The sequence below is a fragment of the Lithobates pipiens genome, unplaced genomic scaffold (genome assembly GCF_037356315.1).
Source record: "Lithobates pipiens isolate NorthernLeopardFrog02 unplaced genomic scaffold, aLitPip1_a1.2 Scaffold_18, whole genome shotgun sequence".
Classification (NCBI taxonomy): domain Eukaryota; kingdom Metazoa; phylum Chordata; class Amphibia; order Anura; family Ranidae; genus Lithobates; species Lithobates pipiens.
In genome coordinates, this window is record NW_027507758.1 from 514,975,678 (window position 1) to 514,982,553 (window position 6,876).

The 6,876-nt window shown below is 39.9% G+C and overlaps 1 pseudogene; it reads left to right on the forward strand.

The window, feature by feature from the left end:
* Nucleotides 1–3,586: 3,586 nt before the first annotated feature.
* LOC143988846 (small ribosomal subunit protein eS6 pseudogene) lies at nt 3,587–4,393 on the forward strand (annotated as a pseudogene).
* The last annotated feature ends 2,483 nt before the right edge of the window (nt 4,394–6,876 follow it).

The window sequence follows — 6,876 nt, forward strand, 5'->3', positions numbered from 1 at the left end:
GAATCATTCCTCTCTATGTCGAATCTTTTCTCTCTATGTCGAATAATCCTGGACTAATAGAGATAAGGTTAGGCACATTCGACCACAGGTTTGATAGACACAGATTGTTATTGTCAGCGTCATGTTGAATCTCCTATCTATATCAAACTGTTGTCACAATGAAAACGAAAATAAAGCATTTGTTTATTTCGGATCTTTCATTTTTCGGATTCTGCACTTTTGTTATCGTTTGTTAAAACAATAACGAAAAAATACCTGAAATTCGGACGAAAATGAATGCACATGTCTAATGGCTATGAGACACAAGCATGCTGAATGCCGCGGCTGTATTTTTTTTATGATGATCGTTCTTATTGACTGTACATATAACTTGCTACAGTAAATCCTTTCACAAGTGAGACGGGCTTCACTATATGCTGCTTTATTTCTATTTGGTGATGATATCCCCTTGATTGGGTGAGACGCCCACTGACTACTGGAAGTTTACTGCTTTGTTGCTGCCTAGGACAAGTGAATGGATGCAAGCTTTGCAGTGTACTTTAACCACCTACTTACTGGTGATTGACGAGTTCAGATGTAATCCCTTGGGAAGTTATTAATCAATGCCTATCACTTGCTGATATCTGGTAAGCAGATTTGATTCTCACGTGAGGTGGTGTGCTTCCTTATACACACTGAAAGCTGTTGTAGTTATTATCATCTTTTCCTCTTTTAATATTTCAAAGACTGTTGCTTTTTATTAGCGCTGCATGTGGACTTTTTAGATTTTTATATTTGCTTATCAACAAATAGTGCTGGCTGCTCTCCACTTCCAATATTTGTACCCTTTTCAGTAGCGCAGATACCTACCTGTTTTTATTTGGTATTTGATCACTGCTGGGGTTTTTATTTTTGCACAAAAAATAAAAAAAGACTGAAAATTTTGAAATAAAAAAAGGTTTTCTTTGTTTCTGTTAAATTTTTTGTAAATAATTAAGTTTTCTCCTTCACTGACGGGCACTGATGAGGTGGCACCAATGAGGTGGCACTGATTGGTGGCAGTGATGGGCACTGAAAGGTTGCATTGATGGGTACTTATGGGTGGCACTGATATGTGGCATGGATGGGCACTGATAGGTGGGCACTGATGAGCACTGATAGGTGGGAACGGATGGGCACAGATGGACACTGATGGGTGGCACTGATGGACACTGATGGGTGGCATTGATGGACACTGATAGGGAGATATCTGGCAGCCATTGGTAATGGGCACTGACTGGCACCATTTGTGGGCACTGATTAGCATATTTTGGGCACTGACTGTCATCCCTGGAGGCCATGGGTGGCATACCCGGTCATTCATCCATGGTATCCATCTCTGGTGGTCCTGGTGGTATCCCTGGTGGCTGATCACATGATAAAGAGCCTCTGTCAGAGGCTCCTTACTGAGATTGGTGTAGCGGTGTGTCAGACTGACATGCTGCACCACCGATTGGCGCATGCCGGCAGTTATCCTGAAAGACGTGATATGACGTCCAGTCATGATAACTGAACCACCACCCAGCTGTCATTTTGCTATAGGCCGGGCGGGAGGTGGTTAAAAAAAATTGTCGTTTGCCTTATTTTTATCCTGTGCCATGTCTCAGTGCAGCTGATCTCCTGCAGCCTCCTTTCAGCCACTGCATTATTGCATGTACGCACTCCACCAACTGCTGTTTACATTATTTCTATACAATATGTGTAGGTACAGGGCTCTTGTAGTTTCAAATGGGAGCATATGTGGCAGAGTGACAAAATGGGAGCACAGTTTAGTGACTGAGATAGAGCATGGTCATTCTGTAACAGAAAGCACCTAAATAAGGAACATCAGGATTACCCATTATTATTTTAATAAAAGCTATAAATGTAAAATATTAAAATTCACGTTAACATTTTTATGCTTATGTGAGATTGCATCAATTAGGTTTACACATATATATATATATATATATATATATATATATATTGCCCTAATGTACCTCAATAAAGAAAAAAATTATAATGCACCGAGTAAAGCTTCTTTCATTTTTAAGACTACATCATAAAACTGAGGGCTGGAATCCAGTTAGTATAGACATAACCCCACTTTCCTACATCTTTGCACATGATGCCCATTGTATTTTTTTTTGTTTTGTTTTGTTTTCTTCTATCATAATGCATTTTTCTAGGAAAGCTAGATTCCCTGCTGTACTCTATGAATTGTTGGCCACATTTCAAAGCCTTAGTCACATCCTATCACTGCCTCCGTAAGACTTGTATTATGCACTGTACATCATAAGATTCCTTCAGCTTACAATTATATCATTTTCCTATTATGATTTTTGGTAAATAACAATATAGCTGTTACAGTTCATATCTTGTCAGTCTATAGAAATGCATTTTTGATACTTTTTGAAAAAATGGGGATATTCTTTATTTTATAAGCTATAACTATTCCAGTCTGTGAATAAAGAGCAAGTGAATCTGTCATGCCAGCACTGTGAATATTTTATATGGGATATAATTTTGAGTTTCTTTGAGGTGACAGACAAACAGCAGGAAGCCTCGAACATGTGTGCTATGGTATGCCTGAGAAAATAAATGAATAGAAGAGATCCAGGCTGGTGACCCACTTAGGCTGTCAATTAAACGAGACAGTAATGTTCCTTGTGAACTCAATCACAGCACCGACTTTTCTTCCAATCAAGCCATTTAGCCGTGCATTTAGATTATTTTTAAGCACTTCTTAGCAGTCGGATAATTAATCACTAAATCACCAATACTGACACAACAGAACAAGCTATACATTACAGCTGATTATTAGATCTTAAAGCCAAAGCTTTCGGCTTCACACATTGACACCGAGAATAAATACAGTAAATGAAGGTACAGGATGAATTCCAAAATCAAATTCCTAAGTGATTTTATTATTTTATTCTATTTTTGGCCAAAGCAGTGAGTAATTGGTTAGGTGCATTGTAGTATTTATTTTTCTATTTTACTGTATTCAAAATTAAGTCATGCACTAATTTGTTGTGTATGCCAGTGGTTTATTTCATTTTTTGCTGCCCTAAGCCTGACTAAACTTGTGAACCCCTAATTTAAGTATGACCCACCCCTTCCTACCAAAGCCACACCCCTTCCAGTTTAATGCCCACCCTGTCATCTGTAAACCACACCCCTTCCTTTTGATGTTCCACCTTTTGCTCTTAGAGCTCCAACTTAACTGCAGTGGACTCCTGCAGTTGGATTTTCAGGTGCTTGAAGCTGCTCAGGCTGTTCAAAGCAATGAAAGGCTGACAGCAGCTGCAGCCATCCTTGATGTTTGCATGTAATCACTTTATGGAATGATTATCTATGGTGAGGGACAGATAACTGTCCTTGGAGACAAGCTGTTTGTGTCCTGGAGTGATCATCTGTCCCGAACTCCAGGTAATTGCTCCATGTGAGATTACATTGGAATACCAGTGGACAACTGCTGCCAGTCTGCCACCAGTTTGTATGGGCTGAGCTGTATTTTTTTGTGCGGGTTGGGGGGAGTGAGTAGCTTTTTTGTTGCCCCCCCCCCTATAAAGTGGTGCCCCAGGCTCTTTCCGGCGGGGGACCTGAGATAGGCTGTGCAGACATGAAGCTTAATATCTCTTTCCCAGCTACTGGCTGCCAGAAGCTGATTGAAGTTGACGATGAACGCAAACTGCGTACTTTTTATGAGAAACGCATGGCCACAGAAGTTTCAGCTGATCCTTTGGGTGAGGAATGGAAGGGATATGTTGTGCGCATCAGTGGAGGCAACGATAAGCAAGGTTTCCCTATGAAACAGGGAGTTCTCACCCATGGCCGTGTTCGTCTGCTATTGAGTAAGGGTCACTCCTGTTACCGCCCCAGGAGGACTGGTGAGCGCAAACGCAAGTCTGTGCGTGGTTGTATTGTAGATGCCAACTTAAGTGTGTTGAACTTGGTGATTGTCAGGAAAGGTGAGAAGGACATCCCTGGCCTCACAGACAACACTGTTCCACGTCGTTTGGGTCCTAAAAGGGCAAGCAGAATCCACAAGCTCTTCAACCTGTCCAAAGAAGATGATGTGCGCCAATATGTGGTTAGAAAGCCTCTTGCTAAGGAAGGGAAGAAGGCCAGGACTAAGGCCCCCAAGATCCAGCGTCTTGTAACACCTAGAGTTCTTCAACACAAGCGCAGACGTATTGCCCTGAAGAAGCAGCGCACTCAGAAGAATAAGGAGGAAGCATCAGAGTATGCCAAGCTCCTTGCTAAGAGAACAAAGGAAGCAAAGGAGAAGCGCCAGGAACAGATTGCCAAGAGGCGTAGACTTTCATCACTGAGAGCCTCCACATCTAAATCTGAATCCAGCCAGAAATAAAGCCTCATGGTTTAAAATAAACTTGTTGTAAATGATTGACTTGTGCAAATTTTTCTTTTTAAAGGCTTTGTTGTCTACAAAATCTCTGCATATGCTATTGACTTGATCTGGGTGTTTTGGGGGGGGGGTTTGATATGCGCAGATTAAATTTGGTTTATATAAAAAATAAAAAAAAATAAAAAAAGTGGTGCCCCAGGCCTGGACCTTGTTGGCCTAGGCCAAGATACAGCGCTGGTGTATGCGTGTGTTTGTGTGTGCATAATATTAAATGTTGCACATTCACATGTATGTACACTATATCACTAAATGTTCCTTGAGGCTTGATCATCATATCCACACTATTTGCCAAAAGGTTTCTGGACACCTGAGCATCACATGTGATGCTTGCTGGACACAAGGTCATCATATGAGCTTGTTGGATATCCCATTTTAAAACTATGGCCATTAATATGGACCCCCACCACCACTGCCACAATTAAGCATCCATTGCGGCTTTCCATGAAAGTTTTCTACAAGATTTTAGAGTGCCTGTGACAATTTTTGCCCCTTCAGCCAAAAGAGCATTTATGAAGTCAGTCAATGTGTTGGAAAAAGGACTGACTCTCAATTGACATTGACATCATACAGTCCAAAGTTGTTCAATGGGGTTGAGGCCAGGGCTCTGTGCAGACCACATGAATTTATCCAAAACATTTGCCAAACATTATTTTATGTATGCTCCCCACTTACACCACCAGCTGCAGAAGGCAATTTCACATCTTTACTGCTCTAACAGTAAAGAACCTATTATGCAGTTTAAGGTTAACCTGCTTCTTGTCTAACCTCATTGAATGGCTACGTGTCTTCTTAAAAAAACTAAGATTGAATAGTTTTCTCCCTATGCTAGAATCACCATTTAGATATTTGAATATTAAGATCATATCTCCTCTTTAGTGTCTCTTCTTCAGGGAGAATATGTTTAGTGTTTGTAGCCACTCCTCATAACTGAGGTCCTTCAGCCCCCTTATAAACTTTGTTGCCCTTCTCTGGACTTCTCTTGCTCTTCCAGTTCCAGCACATTCTTCCTGAGGACTGGTGACCAGAACTGGTTGGCATACTCAAGATATAGCGGAACCAGAGTTTTAGAAGTGGTAGAATTATAATTTTATCTCTTGAGCAAATTCTGTTTTTAATGCATGCTAATAATCTGCTAGCTTTGCTTGATGCAGCTTGGAATTGCATGCTGTTGCTGAGCCCATGATCTACTAGGATCTCCAGATGCATTTCCATTCTTGATTCCCACAGAGATTTTCTCCCCAGCGAATTACTTATATTAAAATGTTTAGCCCCCAAGTCCATTACTTTGCATTTTTCAGTATTAAACCTCATTTGCCGTGTAGTTGACCCCCCTTTTATTTTATCGTGGTCTTCTTGTAAAGTTGTTATATCCTGTTGTGAAGTTATTGTCCTGCTTACCTTTGTATCATCAGCAAATATTGAAATTGAACTGTTTATACTAACTGCAATATCATTTATGAACTAGTTAAATAGAATTGATCCCAGGAAAGAGCCTAAGGGTACCTCACTTACAACTCTAGACCCTTAAGAAGATATGCTATTCATCACCACCCTCTGGACATACAAATACATACACTGTCGTCAAGGCCAACAGACCTCAATTTGGAAATTAAGCATTTATGGGGTACTGTATCAAATGTCTTGGTGAAATCTGTGTACACCATGTCTGCAGTTCTTCCTTTATCCAAATTACAAATTATTTCCTCATAGAATGTTAATAGGTTGGTCTGGAAACAACTGTATTTTATACATTCATGCTGGTTACTAGTAATTATACTCTTTTCAACAGCAAATTCTTGGATATGGTCGCTTATCACCCCCCCCCCCCCCCCCCCAATAGTTTACAAAATATTGATGTTAGACTAATCTGTAGTTTCTAGGTATATATCCTAGCCCATGTTTGCTTTCCAGTATCATGTATTATGTTGGCTTTCCTCACCTGGTACCATTCCGGTCAGTAAGCTGTCCTTAGAAATTAGGAATAACAGTCTGCCTCTAACTTGGCTAAGTTCCTTTAAGACTCTCGGATGTAAGCATCTGGTTCTAGTGATATATTCAGTAATTACCTTGCATCCAGGCTGGCCCTAGTGTGTTTAGAAGTATGGTGAGAACTTAGCATATGAGCTTAAAACTGATATTTGTAATGTATCAGCAATACATACAGTACATTTAAAAAATAAATGATGGTTATTGAAGGAAAAACTATACAATTCCTTCTATTTAATAACTCCTGGAACACCCTTTATTGACAGTAACCTCAACAAGATGTTACTGAAATTATACCCGTGCAGTGGTCTACAAATATTTGATTCTTTGCTACATATACAAATATTTTAGTTCATGTAATCTCATATTGTAAAGCGCTGCGCAAACTGTTGGCGCTATATAAATCCTGAATAATAATAATAATAATAATGTAATTTTAGATATCTTTTTTGAATGATTAG